General features: G+C 35.1%; 1 long non-coding RNA gene across 1 annotated transcript; it reads left to right on the top strand.

Moving 5' to 3' along the window:
* Positions 1 to 466: 466 nt before the first annotated feature.
* Positions 467 to 935, top strand: LOC141638068 (uncharacterized). Its single transcript, XR_012541980.1, has 2 exons — positions 467 to 570; positions 675 to 935. It is a non-coding gene; the product is annotated as an uncharacterized LOC141638068 (long non-coding RNA).
* The last annotated feature ends 15283 nt before the right edge of the window (positions 936 to 16218 follow it).

Here is a 16218-nt window from a genome sequence, read left to right as displayed (position 1 = left end):
AGATTTTATATGATAATGAGTGAATTAGAGGTTTATAGGGAGTTGGGTTACATCGTTTTTTTGGGTATGATGGATATTTGTTTGATGAAAATTAATGTGAATTGTGAAGTTGTGCCCTATGTTAGGTATCATTGGTATGGTTTGTATCCGAGTTTGCAACATATTTATGGTGGAATTTGTGTTTGTTTTTCTCGATTTTAGGAAAGTTTGAACTTGCAAAAGAAAAGACGCATATAGGTTAGACAAGGCCCATTTATTTGCTGTAAATTTGTTTGAAGATATCGAGAAGTATATGAAAGTTCATGATGAGTGGGCTTTCATCCGAAATGCGACCATACAAACCAACGATAATTTTAATGCATGAGTTTGAGTCGACTTAGTATTTTTTCCAATGTTAGTTTAGTTCTCATCGGATGGTAATCAGTAATCTTGAAATTTGAGTTTTGCACCTCTGACTAAGTGCAATGGTTCCCTTTGGGCACTTATTTGGGTACAATCCACTAGCAAAGTGATGCTGTTTGGGATGGGGCCTCAACCTTTGAACGTTTAATGCGTTATATTCATCCGGAGGTTAGTTCTCCAGCTAGCATATGCTATATGTTACGCATGGATGATTAACTATTGTTTTTCTAAATTTGAAATAAATTTCCTTTGTTACTTGGTGGCATTTGCAGGTTAAATATTGACTTTTCTCTTGGAGATTGCAGGTGATCTAAATATTCTTCTACTACTCCGATCGAGAACTATTGACTACTTGAGTATGTCCGGTTGAGACGTTGAGTTTGTGTTAGGTTTCTGGCATCGATTGATATATAGTTTTATGTAAGAGAACATTTAGTATAGATTAGCTTAGTAACTAAAACGTTTGTGGATTATTTATACATTGGATTGTATTCGGAACGTTGTTTGGTTGAATGAAATGTAATGTTGTTTTACATGTATTAGTAGTTCGTTGGATTTTTTGTTGCGAGGTTTTAAGTTTTGGTATTCGGATTGTCGGTTTTATGCGAGGTGGAGCCAAATTTCGTAGTAAATTTATATATATAAAAAAACATTAATAGATTGCGTCGATTCTTGAATGAAATGATGCAAATGAGGGAAACAATTTTCGCTAAAACAAAATATCAAAAGCATCAGTTCTTATAACAAATGACGCAAAAAAAATAAAGAAAATGCATCGGTTCTGTAAAAAACTGACGCAAATAACAATTATTTGCGTCAGTTGTACATATTTATTGCGTCAGTTCTATGGTTCCAACTGACGCAAATGGTGTTTTTTTGCGTCAGTTTTCAACACACAACTGACGCAAATGTTGAACTTTTTGCGTCGGTTCCACAACTGACGCATAGCAAATACGACCCCTCGATATACGTCAGTCCAAAACCGACGCAAAAGGCCCTTTACAACTGACGCAATAGGGGGTTTTTCCATTAGTGTTTCTCTCTTAAACAGGTTTTAGGTTTTGTAAAAAGTGATTTAGAACAAAGACGAATTGGTTTAAATACCTTAATCGCGTAATTAACAAAACCCGAGAAAACTCCCCGTAAAACTGGACACTCGATCGAGTACCCAAGGTACTCGATCGAGTACCTACTCGATCGAGTGCCCAAACTACTCGATCGAGTGCCCAACAGGTCAGAAACTATTTATCTTCGCAACTTGCCCTTACTCGACAGAGTAAGGGCTACTCGATAGAGTACCCCCAAGACATATAAATACGGAGTATTACAGGATTGGCCCCACTCTATCTCAAAATGGTTCAAAACTTACTCATGCTTACTTGAGGACCATTCAATAAGCTTTTGACCAACTTTTAAGAGCCTTGAGCTCTATGGACAATGGATTTCAACATTTCAAACTAGTTTGGCGGAGTCCTATCTCAAACCACCATTTGTAATATATTCCTTTCTAAAAATTTGCATTGTATAATATCAAACATACTTTTGGATTAATTTCATTTTTCTTTACACGAGTGTTGTGAGGGAGAGTTCTTTATCCATTCTTTGAGGAAATTTTCAGAAAATGATGATAAGAAGGAATCACAAAGGGTGCAAGGGAAAGGATTAGCATAAAACGATTGAAAGTTTGACAAGGAGCAGATCAGGACGCCCGTCCCGACAGTAGCCCGCTCGACCCGAGCTGTGCTTCAGGCAAAATAATTCACTGACATAAGATCTGCGTGATTTACAGTGAAGCCGCACGTCCCAGCTACTGATTCGCTCGTGCCAAATTTAGGACGCTCGTCCTGAACGGTGCATTAAGCAAAAAATTTCCCTGGTTGAAAATCTGGGCAGATTATTCAGAGGACGCTCAATCCCAATTCCGAGTCGCTCGAGCCGACCTCAAATCGCTCGACCTGAGCTATATTCAAAATAAAGGGGATCTGCTGAAAGAGAATCCGCGCGTTTCCTTGACAGGACGCCCGTGCAGCAACTTCAGGATGCTCGACCCATCGTCAAGACGCCCGGACAGCGGAGGATGAATGCTGGGCTGCAGTTTTGTACGCCCGAACCCAGCCCTAGCCCGCTCGTCCCAACACCTTTCTTTGATATAAACGCCTCCCCCACCATCCCTATTCCCTTATCTTATCAACATCAAAACCAAATCTCATCATCCTCTTTACAATCTCCATCACAAATTGAACAAATCCCTACCAACCACATCAAACAAGAATGAATCTAAGAAGCAAGAGCAAGAAGGCCGCCGAGACCGCGCCCAAGCGTCGCAAAGGTGCTACTTCAACCACCTCATGGGAGGCAAGGGGCCAAGAGAATATAATGATACCGGATATTGCACAACTTGAGTATTTTCCGGAGGTATACTTCATCAAAAATGAACACCGCCAATGATTTGAGCAATTGCTAGGTAAGGACTATGAATCTACTCAATTCATCAATCTTGATGTGTTAGAAACACTTGGCATAAGTCATCAAACGGAGGTATTCTTCAATGGCTTGGGTCTTGAGAAGATGTTCTATGCCCATGAGGACACTTACTTGAGTCTCACACTAGAGTTTTTGTGTAGTCTCCGTGTTGTCACTAATCGGCGAAAAGATGTCGGTATGGAGTTTCGTCTTTGCAATAGAGACCATAGGTTGACTCTAAACCAATTTTCAAGTATCTTTGGTCTTGAAATACCAAAGAACGACACCGATAAGCCCTCCGACTTTATTGTTAACCACCTTTGGAGGGCCATTTTTGGGAGAGAACTTCATTCCTACAAGCAATGTTATACTTTTGCTATCCAACATCCGGTGATTAGGATTAGTGAGCGGTTTGTGGCCGGAACTATAAATGGAAGGCTAGAGCAAGACAGGTGCACCCTTCTCGACTTGACCTTTCTAGAGTCTTACTTGAATGTGCAAGGGACAAGGCCATACAACTTCAACACACCCCTTGAGATAGTTACAAGATTCAATGACTTTGCAAAAGGGAATTCTCCAATCAAAACCTTTGTGATGGGAGGCCTAATTACAATTTTTGCCAATGAACTTTGCCCCGGGTTCAACTTTGATGGAAGCTATAAAAAGCTCAAGGGAAGCACCTTGATAGATGAGGATGCTACCTTCAACCACCACCGTTGGTGTAGGTACAATTAAGCCGGAAGTGTAGAGTGGTTCACCAAGGGATGTACACCACTTATTCTCATGGGGTGGAACATACCACCCACCGAGCCCCGCTTGAGCCGATAATCACCAAGGCCAAGCTACCTCCTCCCCATTGATATCCTTGACCAACTACCACCAAGAGAAGAAGCACCCCATCGACCTCGCGAGTTGCCGGAATGGGGTGATGCACCACCATCCTATGTACCCATTCCACCCTACCCAACACCACATGTACCATTCACTCCTCAAGATCCAGGAGCTCCATCCATGAGTGAATTGATGAAGCTCATGCAAAATATTGATCTTCAAGTGCACGATGGGAGGGTTGACAACTACTTGGCTCAATACCCCTCCTACTAGAACATGGCTCAACAAGGGTACATCAATCCTAGAGGCCCTCATCCATCTTGGGCTCAACAACATCTCTTGTTCCCTAACTATGGCAACCAAGGAGGGAGCTTAGGTGATCAAAGTGGGGGATTCTTTAGCCAAGGAGGATCTAGCGGACATGGAGACCGCAATGATGACAATGATGATGAGTAAGATGGCTAGAGGTGCTTAACCACACCACCTCCTTTGTATGATACCTTTCTTTCCCTATCTCTCATGCATAGTTGCATTGTAATATATCTCACATGATTAGATGAGTTTGCATTGTAATATATCTCACATGATTCATGTAGTTAGTCACATATAGACTTGAGTTCATGCATAGTCACTAATGACCCAACCTCATTTCTCCTACACTAGAAATAGTGCTTAAATCGGTTTGGGGAGGTTTGATCATAGGTGAGAACATACGTCATTTAGTGTAGTTTAGATTGCATCCATTTGTTATATATGTCATATAGAATTGCATTTAGTTAGAACATGCATTTATTCATATCATATCATTGCATTTGTACTTCATTTCCATAAAATCAAAAATCCAAAAACATGTATTTCTTTTTTATTCCTACTCCTACATGTACATTGAGGACAATGTCCAAAATAAAGTGGGGGATGGGAATTTATCTTCCAAAATACATAAAAATTTGAAAATTTCGAAAAATCCCAAAAATATGTTCTTTAATTTCATAAAAACAAAATCCATAAAAAATTGAAAATTTCAAAAACCAAAAACACGTTCTTTAATTTAGTAGTGTAGAATTGTATATACTTGTGTTTTTGTTCTCTTCTCACATAGATACAATACTACGTTTGAGGCATTGGCAAGAGAATGTGAAGATCGCTTGGTATGATCGTTCTAATCCCTATTTCCCTTCCATTTCTTTTTATTATTCATATGAGGAGGATGGGCTTACATGTCAAGGAGGATGTGGTGTATTTTGTTGTTGCGGTTTGTGTATCTATGTGTTGTTAGGAGTTGCATCTAGATTATATGGTATAATAGTTGATATAAGCATATGCATTAGAGTTGTATATATGATAGTTGCACCATGGCATGTAGTTTTCATGGTTAGAAAATTTTGTGAAAATGCCTATTTGGGAAGCTTGACAAGTGTATATATAGCCCTTGTAGATAATTTTTCTCCTTGAGACTTTTTTTGCTAGAATACCCTCAAGACACCCTAAGATGTGTCATACTAGTATCTTTTGACCCTTGGACTAAGGCCTAGTCAAGAGTACCTTGTGGTGTGATAACTCTTTGACTACCGTTTATTCCAAGGTGACCCTTGATGCCATGAAATCGTTCTTTCATCACTATCATCACGTTTTACCAAATATAAAGGGAATAGGCACAAAAATCTCCAAATTGAGTTCAAGTACGAAAATGAAAATAAAAAAGTTTGCACAAAAATGCATCAATGAAAAGAGGAGCAAAAATAGACTCCTAAGCTTCAATAAAAGTGCCCTTGCTACAAAAGAGGATTACTTTAAAAATGTTCAAAAAGAATGCAAAAGAAATTGCCAAGTATCAAAATTGCCAAAACATCAAATATGGCAAATAAATGTTCTCAAAAGCCAAATACCACAAGAAGTTGGGGGGAAACAAATCAAAAGCAAACTACCATTATGAAACTCATACACTTTTAATCCCTTTTTATCCATTGATCTTATTTGTTGCATGGTGGAAAGGGGACGACCCTTCTTCTTGTCTAGGCAAGAGGGGGAATTCCATGATCCTACAGTGTTTTCTAACACCATAGGGACTTGGCTCTTGACAAAAAACATTTAGCAATTGAGGACAAAAGTATCCTAGTTTGACACAACTTGAAGGTGATTTGTTGGTATCCTTTTAGGCGTAGTAACTTGGAGAAATAATATCTATGATGAAGTGTGTACCCTTAAATTGCTTCCCTTTTAGATGATTTCTGCCACTTAGATGAGGAAAGTAGCTATTCTTTTGTAGATGCATCCTTTTACTTGATCTTGTGTGCTTAAATGTTAGGATGCATCGCCATTTTGGCAAGCCCTACCTTGGCTTGCAAGAAGGCATCTTACCTCATGGATGCTGACACGGCTATCGAAACCCTATCAAAGATAAAACCTAACGGTCTCAACTAAAATGTAGCAGAGGCAGTCGAGTATCGAATCCACAGGGAGGTAACGTAATTATAGCTGCCTAATTCTAATCCTATGGTAATAATTGGGGTTGTTTGAATTTGGTTTCTAAACTACGAGATCTAAAGGAAAAAGAATTAAAAGTAAGAGCAATAAAGATAGGAAATTCGGTTTAAACTATCAAGGGGAGAGGGACATGTCGGGAATTCGGTTCACTACGGTAGTCCAGTGACTCAGCTGTAAATGATTCAGACGAACTAATGTGAGACGGATGTTAATGAAGGAAATGTAGATCTATATACATACTAACATACTCATATATGTAAAAATTAATTTGTCATAAAATTAAAGGTGGAACTTATGCATGCAAACTAATTAATAAAATGAGAAAGAAACATGTTCTTACAATGTGATTTCGATTCATATGGGCACAAAAGAGATCTCCTTCTCTTTTGTTCTTGAGCTCTCCAAATGGAAGAACAAGGATTCAAATGTAGAATCCCTCCCAAAAGCATATACCCAAGGAATACATCTTAATAACCAATATTATTTAGATCTAGTAATAATATTAGTTTTTGCTATAAAATTGATACAAAATAAATTGTATTTTTGCTCTTGAAAATTTCGGTCAAGAGATGGAGTAATTTTGTGAGTTTATTTCTCTAGAATTATCATAAATTGTAGAGAGTTTTTGATGAATTTTCTTACACTAGAAAATTGGATGGGAAGAATGAATTATTGTATTAAGAGAAAAGCTCTTCTCTCTTTTCTTGTGGAGTGGCCGAAAATTAGGCTTGGGTAGGATGCCCAATACCTTTTCATTTTGCTCTTCTCAAAAGCTTAGGTTTTGCATGCCTACTTGTTAGCTTTTATCATTGTGTTTATACTTAAACAATTAACACAATTTCCACTAACCCCCTCCATTTATTTCGGTACACTCACATAAAATGGATGAGTCCATTTTATTTGTGATTTTGTCAATATGTCACATGTGACACATTTCATGGCATCTTATTTATAAAATGTATTTTTAACCATTAAAAATCAACATATTAATAAAATATGTCACTTATAAAAATTATCATTGTAATTCATAATTACTTGTACCAAAAGTGTTTTCCGAATTATAAATTACAACATTCTTTATTTATAATAATTTATTCATTCCGTTTCAATTGTTTCCGTAAACAATAATTTCATCTAAGTAATAAAATAATTCGATTACTTAGACCGTGTCTCATTTAATCATATTTACAATAAGATACGTAAATTATACTCACAAAATCATCCGTCAATTTTAAGCAATTTAATTAACTCGTATCGGTATACGATTAATTAAATAATCAATTAAGAGTATTTCCTTATAGGTATGACCTAAGGGGATCAACTGATCACCACCGTCGCACGACAGTAATGTCAAACTCTAGTCACCAATCATTACCGATATGTGTGGACCAGTTGATCAGAAATATTACATCCCATATGTATTCTTAAAATGAGATTTAATAATGATATTTAAATCATGTGATCGCACTATTGTTGAGGACACATTTCCCAACAATCTCCCACTTGTCCTCGACAAGTGTGCATCACCAATTCTCTTGTCCTATTACTATCTCCCACTCAATGCAAGGTGTCTTTCGGTCGTACTTGCAAGTGATCATATCGAGAGTGGTTTCCTCGATCTGAGAATAACGATTGACCGGATTTATCCACTCGGATACCTTCCGAGCGTGGCCACGCATTTCCGATTCATTACTCCTCGAGTGGTCCTGAGATATTGTTTTAACCCTGACAAGGGCGTGGACAATTCCTATCGCACTCATTCCCTTCGACTAGCCACAAACTCATCATAACCCAAAATATGCCCATTTGACCCCATTTACGAAGGTCGTAGTAACACAAATCAAAGTTAATCGAAGAAATCTGTGCCATCTTAGGTGAACAGTCTTTAGTCAAAAGAATCGACTCATTAGAATACTATAGTAGCTCTCGCCGCGACCAGGCTATATAAATTTGCCAGAACTCTATAAGCGGTCACTGCCCGACAAAGTGTTCCTAACAGTCTGCCTATGTGATCGACTAGTCATCTCACATGACTCTATGGCACTTGAACTTGCCATCAATTGCATCACACTCTAGTCACTTCGAGACGTCACCTCATACAAGTGACTATGGGCGAACACAATGTTAATCCGGGTTCACTTTAACGGGGTTCAATTGTCTCTACAACCCGTTTGGATGTAACAAAGTATAATAAAAGAGTTTTAAAGTAAAACTCGAACGACAAATGCGATTATCACATATGAATAGTCAATGCCTGATTACTATTTCATGTTCTATAATCTAATTTGATCTTGTACGTAGTTGTTCATTTCAATTCAATTGAAGTGACATGACTCATCATATTTAGCCTTTGAGAAGGCTTTGGTTAGTAGGTTTTATCAATTTCTTGTACCTTACTCAACCTCACTACATACTCGTTTTCCTTTGTAATGTATACATTTGCATTACAAAACTTTCTGAGTACGTGTCGAGATCCAATCAAGACATAGGCCCTCTAGCCTAAGAATAGCTCCCACTGTTTTCACAGTGTGCGGAACTCATCCTTCTTGCACATCTCATGATCGCAAGTGTACTCAATTTCTGTTATAAATATCTCTCATTGTTCTTTATTTCCTAGAACGATTATAGAAAATCTACTTCTTAATTAACATTGCCACAATGGTATCTTAAGCATCCTAATGTGTTTTGATTATGGTTTTGTCGGAAACCATGCGCAATCTCAATTGTCAATTGTCACTTGTGTAACACCCTTACACAAAATTGCATCATAAACACTTTGCTTTACTTCCTTAATGCTTCTGCAAGCACTTAAGGGTAATCTTTATGGCTTACTTGGTAAAGATTACTTAAATTTGATTTTGAAAACAATTCATCATACTCAAAGTATATGAAGTGTTATACATCATTACTCATTTAATTGATCCGGCAGCGGAAGCAAATGGAATCAATCAAATATGTTCAATTTAATTGAACTAGTCATGAATCTTATCAACTTAAGACTTCTTACTGACGCTAATATCATGTGGATTTATCTTCATAAATCCGGATATTCAAGATGTATTATAATACTCCAAAAGTCTTAAATCATTCTCAATGATCAATATGTCATCCACATATCGGACTAATTAAAATTTCCGTAACTCCCACTAAACTTCATGTATAAACACAACTTCTCGACTTATCGAGAAATGTTTTATCACATGATCAAAATGTTGATTCTAACTCATTGATGTCCTACTTAAGACCCTCTCTTAAGTTTCACATTATCTTAGGATTGCAAGAATCTACTAAAACTCATGACATGTATTGAATACATTCCTTCTATTGAAGAAGTGAGTTCTAGATTCACTTGCTGTATGCATATCCTCATAATGAAACACAATCCCTAAGAAGATCCAAATAGACTTAATCATTTCAATTAGTGCAAAACCCTTTGCAACCAATCTTGCTTTGAAATAACTCTTTATTAGTGCAAAACCCTTTGTCACTAATCAAGCCCTTTTGTTTCGGATTTTCATGGTTCTAAGCCTTGTATTGAGTTGTGACTTAAACACTCTTATGTAAGTCATATGTTCATTACTTTCTAGAAGTAATCAACTTGAATCAACCAATTTCTTTTGTAAGTTATAAGCTCTTTACTTTCTTAAAAGTAGCATGAATTCATCATTTTTAACAAGTGACGAATTTAACCTCCTAGGTTTTGAAGAAACAATGTCTTACACAAAACGTCTCATGTAGCCAAGAAAGACCAGTTTCTTGCGACATAACATTCTTTGTGGCTCTTGAATAATTTCTCCCACTCTGTCTTCTAGAAATAAACTTGTATTTTAGAAAGACAGCTTCATGAGCCGCAAACCCGTCGTGCTCGTGATAATTGCAAGGGAAAAATGAGCATTTGTTTCTTGTGAAAACTTACAAACATGGTACATTACCATTTCATATCTCATATGATTTAGTGGAAAATAATTTAGACAAAATGATAAATTCCCAAAAAAGGATCAAGTAACCCAAAGTAACTTGATTGAAGTCCAAACCATATCGAATAGCGTTTGAATTCTTATCCAACCACACATTATTCCATAATGCGTGCTAAGAGAGATTAATTTGTGATACTATATCACAATTCATTTGGCTTATATCAAAGTCTTCACTTTGATAATCCCATCATGACTAAATCGTAATTCCTTGAACTCTTTGAAATTCTTCAAAGATTTCTCTATTTACCTTATTAAGTGAACATATTAGCGTCAACTTAAATCGTTGGTAAAAGAAAATGATCAACCTATTTTGGATCGATGATTTACAACCTCGATCTCCTTTTCAACCAAAAGGCACGAGACATCTTGCTTTGAATACAAGATACGCATATACCATTAACAATCTAATGGTTTCAAGAGTACTCGATAACTCTTTGCGTTCATCATTCCAAAATTTAAGGTTTAATCTTGGGTTACCAATTTGAGTCTTACATTATCTTCATGATATATCATTCTAGTTTGGTTTAGAATATAATCACCTTGATGATAGGCTAGCCATACATCAAATCATGGTGTAAAGGGTCACAAAGGTGAAAACCTCTTTTGTATCTTAACAAGTTTATATTCTTATTTAGAGTTTATGTACTTAATAGTCATAATTAAGTACAACTTTAAATCCAAAAACTAGATTGAGTACACAATTACTCTATCTCTCGACATTATTGTTGCTAGTCGTCATATTCTAATCATCCTATGTATCAAGTACAATGATGAAAACCTCCATTGGTTTCTAATATTGACGAAGTAGTACTAGCAAAATTTTATGTTTAATCAAATAAACAATTAAAGAAGAAGGTTCAATTAGATGTCCCACAACTAACTTGTTGATACTTCAATAATTTGGGGTAGTTTCCTTTCTCGTGTCCAACATTTAAGACAATGGAAACTTATCGGTCGGGATTGATAGGTTTAGTATCGTCATTCTCAACAACTTTACCTTTAACATTACCTTGTATCAATTCCATTATAATCTTTACTTCTTGAACCTCGTCCTCATCTTAACGGTTTAAGAGAATGCTCCCACTCATTTCAATGAGTCTTTGCTTTGAGAAGCAAAATTGAATTCATGAAGATTACTCTTCATTTGTTCGTTTTAGTCTTAAAACTTTCATTGAAGTGGTTGCGTTATTTTGGTCAATTACGAATTCTTGACAAAACTAATTACCAAAACAATTTATCGCTTCAAGGTACTTAATTCTTTTAAGTACATGGAAAAACAATCCATTGTAAGTAGATGTGTTAGTCTAGAATCAAAACCTGTTTGATAATGAATAACTTTAATCTATACTCTTTACAAGAGATCCTTAGCAATGGTTCGTTTGAGGTTTTAGAAGCAAATTCAAATTTTGTCTTTAGTTACGATGTTTTAATGGAGATTTGTATCAAAATCGAAATGATATCGTATATGAATTGTGGCAAAGAAATAGAACAATATAAAAACGGAATAGTGGAAAACTTAACATTTATCGTTTTATAAATACTTGAAATAACAAGTATAGCATTTACATAGTGACCTCTACCCAACTATGATAAATGATTCCAAGACCCAAATTCATATTGACTTAGGCACGGTGGGGGCGATACATCCTTTATCAATATAACTCGGTGGATTAACGTTTAATCGATTCTACTTTTAGAACTCTTGGTCGATAATATTACATTAACATTTATCTTTTAGCCCAAAACACATCCGACAAGGGCACGGTGGGGCCGATACATCCCTTATCAAAAACTTTTGTTGAGTTCAATCCAAATTTTCGAATAAATGTGTCCATGATCCAAACCCACATTAACTTGGGCACGGTGTGGCCGATACATCCCTTATCAACATGAATTCGGTGGATAGACATTTATCACCCACTTCCCCTACGTAACAAGGTTTGTACCCGGTGGGGCCGAGCGCACTCCCTCGCGAAATAGGTTTTCATGGTTTCTACTATTTGGTAAGGCTATGTCTCAATTAATTGTTTTAGCGAGAGGTCATGTCAATTTATTATCTATCACGTTTTAAGTGAACTAAAGCGGTGAACTACGATAATTCTAATTGACACGGTCGATAAACTCGATAAAAAGACAATGCATGTTTAGTTATGGCGATTTAGCAATGCATGTGACATAAAATAAAATGCAAGCATAAAAGTAAATAAATCCTAGTATGGCCTTTCCTAAAATAGAAAAACTATTTAACTATTACATTTCGGAAACCAACTCCATTGGTCCCTTGAACTTCGGTTGTGACACGCATCTCGAGGTAACACCGTCTTTATGTATTGCCATTCTTGAAGAAATCCGTCTTTGGGAACTCCGAGATGAATTTAAATTACATAATAAATTACATAATTTCTTATTATACATTTGTAACTAAAATAAAATAAATCTATTAAATTACAAAACGGTGATACGAGATCACAATAAAATTACAACCGAATCGATATTCCCATACATTTCGGGAAATACCAATTAAAATCTAAGGCCATACTAAGTAAAATTACATAATTCAAAAATTACATAAATTAAAATTATGACAATCATAAAGAAAATGCAGCATTATAATATGTATGAACATGCTCAATTTTATGCTAAATCGCCTTTAATTAGCCAATATCGTATATTACTCGGTTTTTACGGATTTGCGTGATTTCAACATTTTACAATCACAAAAATACATAAACTCATATTTATGCGTAAGTTAATTACCCTAACCTCTTAGGACTCAAAATTTAGTCTTCACTAATAATTTGACCATAATTAACCCATATTTTATAAAATCGTTCATAAATGGACCAAAAAATTACAAAAATAAGCTATAAACTTCAAATAAATCACAAAATTTCAAATAAATTCAAAATTTGAAATTTAAACTCATGAACATTCTGGAAAAATACCATGACACTCATAATGTTCAAAAACTTAGGTTAAAATTTTCGAAATTTTTCCGGAAAAACAATGTTGCGATTTATCGGTTTTAACTAAAATAATCATAAAAACATGGGAAAAATTATTTTCATTAACTTTTCAATTTTATATCTGAAAAAGATAATAAAATGCAACATTAGACGTTTTTCCTAAGTCATAGATTATGTTTTATTAATTTTTCACTAATAATGTCACTATTTATGCTATTTTTCTTCAAAAATCCATAAATCATGCAAAAAGACTTCTTTATAGCCAATTATTTTACACACATCTTGTAAAATTTCATGTGACAACATATTAATTTTCTATGACCATATTCGAAATTTAACTCATATTAACCTATTTTTCACCTAAATCCGAATTTAATAATGAAAAATCCATTTTTCGAGCATAACAAGTCCAAAAATTATGAAAATTTACAGGTTATCTAAAAATAATATGTGTGACAACATATCCAAAAATCAATGGAAAATTCGAAGTATAGCTAATTTTAGACCGAAAATGACATTTTAACTCATAAAATCATATTTAAATGCCATTAATGTATAATATGAACAATAAAAATCCGTAAAATTAACCAAAATATCCTAAAACATTTTAGGACCAGAAGTATTAACATGCATGAATTAATTTCGTGATATATCATAATAACACAAATTTTACAAGTTTTATTTGTTATTCTTATAACTCGGAAAAACTTTTAACCGATTTGCATGCAAACAACCGTGGCTCTTGATACCGATTGAAGGAAATGTAGATCTATATACATACTAACATACTCATATATGTAAAAATTAATTTGTCATAAAATTAAAGGTGGAACGTATGCATGCAAACTAATTAATAAAATGAGAAAGAAACATGTTCTTACAATGTGATTTCGATTCATATGGGCACAAAAGAGATCTCCTTCTCTTTTGTTCTTGAGCTCTCCAAATGGAAGAACAAGGATTCAAATGTAGAATCCCTCCCAAAAGCATATACCCAAGGAATACATCTTAATAACCAATATTATTTAGATCTAGTAATAATATTAGTTTTTGCTATAAAATTGATACAAAATAAATTGTATTTTTGCTCTTGAAAATTTCGGTCAAGAGATGGAGTAATTTTGTGAGTTTATTTCTCTAGAATTATCATAAATTGTAGAGAGTTTTTGATGAATTTTCTTACACTAGAAAATTGGATGGGAAGAATGAATTATTGTATTAAGAGAAGAGCTCTTCTCTCTTTTCTTGTGGAGTGGCCGAAAATTAGGCTTGGGTAGGATGCCCAATACCTTTTCATTTTGCTCTTCTCAAAAGCTTAGGTTTTGCATGCCTACTTGTTAGCTTTTATCATTGTGTTTATACTTAAACAATTAACACAATTTCCACTAACTCCCTCCATTTATTTCTAAGACACTCACATAAAATGGATGAGTCCATTTTATTTGTGATTTTGTCAATATGTCACATGTGACACATTTCATGGCATCTTATTTATAAAATGTATTTTTAACCATTAAAAATCAACATATTAATAAAATATGTCACTTATAAAAATTATCATTGTAATTCATAATTACTTGTACCAAAAGTGTTTTCCGAATTATAAATTACAACATTCTGTTATTTATAATAATTTATTCATTCCGATTCAATTGTTTCTGTAAACAATAATTTCATCTAAGTAATAAAATAATTCGATTACTTAGACCGTGTCTCATTTAATCATATTTACAATAAGATACGTAAATTATACTCACAAAATCATCCGTCAATTTTAAGCAATTTAATTAACTCGTATCGGTATACGATTAATTAAATAATAAATTAAGAGTATTTCCCTATAGGTATGACCTAAGGGGATCAACTGATCACCACCGTCGCACGACAGTAATGTCAAACTCTAGTCAGCCAATCATTACCGATATGTGTGGACCAGTTGACTGTAAAATATTACATCCCATATGTATTCTTAAAATGAGATTTAATAATGATATTTAAATCATGTGATCGCACTATTGTTGAGGACACATTTCCCAACAATTAAAAGGTCCTTTCGGTCCACTTTCTATCCTAAAATACCACTAACTTAACTTTCGTCCTCATTAGGGTAGTCTACTGTTTATAGCAGGCCTACTTAGTCCAATCTTTCGATCCAAGATTAATTTTAGCCAGATTAATGGGTGACATAGAAGCGTGCACTCAACTAGGTCGGAAATTACAGTTAAATTGCTATAGTGACAGGGTCTCGTAATTAATTCGTATAATTCATTCACTACATCGTCACATTCTACCGCAGATCCCCTAATCCCAACATGAAAGGGGTTTAGCTACTCATATTCTTAATTAAACTAACAGCAAATAAAGGTCCAACAGAAAACATAATGAATAAACAATAAATTGCAATAATGGAAATTAGGGCAAAAGAAATAATGAGACAGCAAACAATTAAAAGCAACAAATGATTAATTATTATTAAGGAGAAGGAATTACAATCCCAGCGAATCCGGCGTAAAGAACACGAAATCCGAGTGAAGCAATCCCGAAATAAAAGTAACAGTAGAGAAAAGCAAAGCAACGTACTAAAGTTTACAGTAGAGAGTTTGATAATATCAAAACATGATGATAATTAACCTAGTAAAGCGTGCTTAAATAGCAAAGGAAATAAGTTTTAGCGAAATAAAACATCACGCGGGCTAATTAAAGCCCAAACCCATAAAAACCACTCGATCGAGTGGTTTAAAACCACTCGATCGACCAACTCTCAGCCAAAACAGCTCGATCGACTGAAAAGTTACTCGATCGAGCAACAGCATCTTCTGCAGCATAAGGATCGAGTAATGAAATCACTCGATCGACCAACTGGGGGTGTAGAAACCACTCGATCGAGTGGAAAACAGCTCGATCGAGTGACTAGACTTCATTTCAGCTCACGTCTGCGTCTAAGTGCCTCGTAATGCGTGCCACGACGCTTCCAAATGCAGTATCTCTTTCTGAAATAATCCCGTCTCCTCTAAATGCATGCAAAAAGGACAAAAAGGATTATGGTTCCACTACTTTCGCGATCATTCCTACAAAAAGGACAAAATACACCAAAG

This window comes from Silene latifolia, unplaced genomic scaffold (genome assembly GCF_048544455.1).
Source record: "Silene latifolia isolate original U9 population unplaced genomic scaffold, ASM4854445v1 scaffold_168, whole genome shotgun sequence".
Lineage (NCBI taxonomy): Eukaryota > Viridiplantae > Streptophyta > Magnoliopsida > Caryophyllales > Caryophyllaceae > Silene > Silene latifolia.
This window is presented reverse-complemented; position numbering and strand designations above follow the sequence as displayed.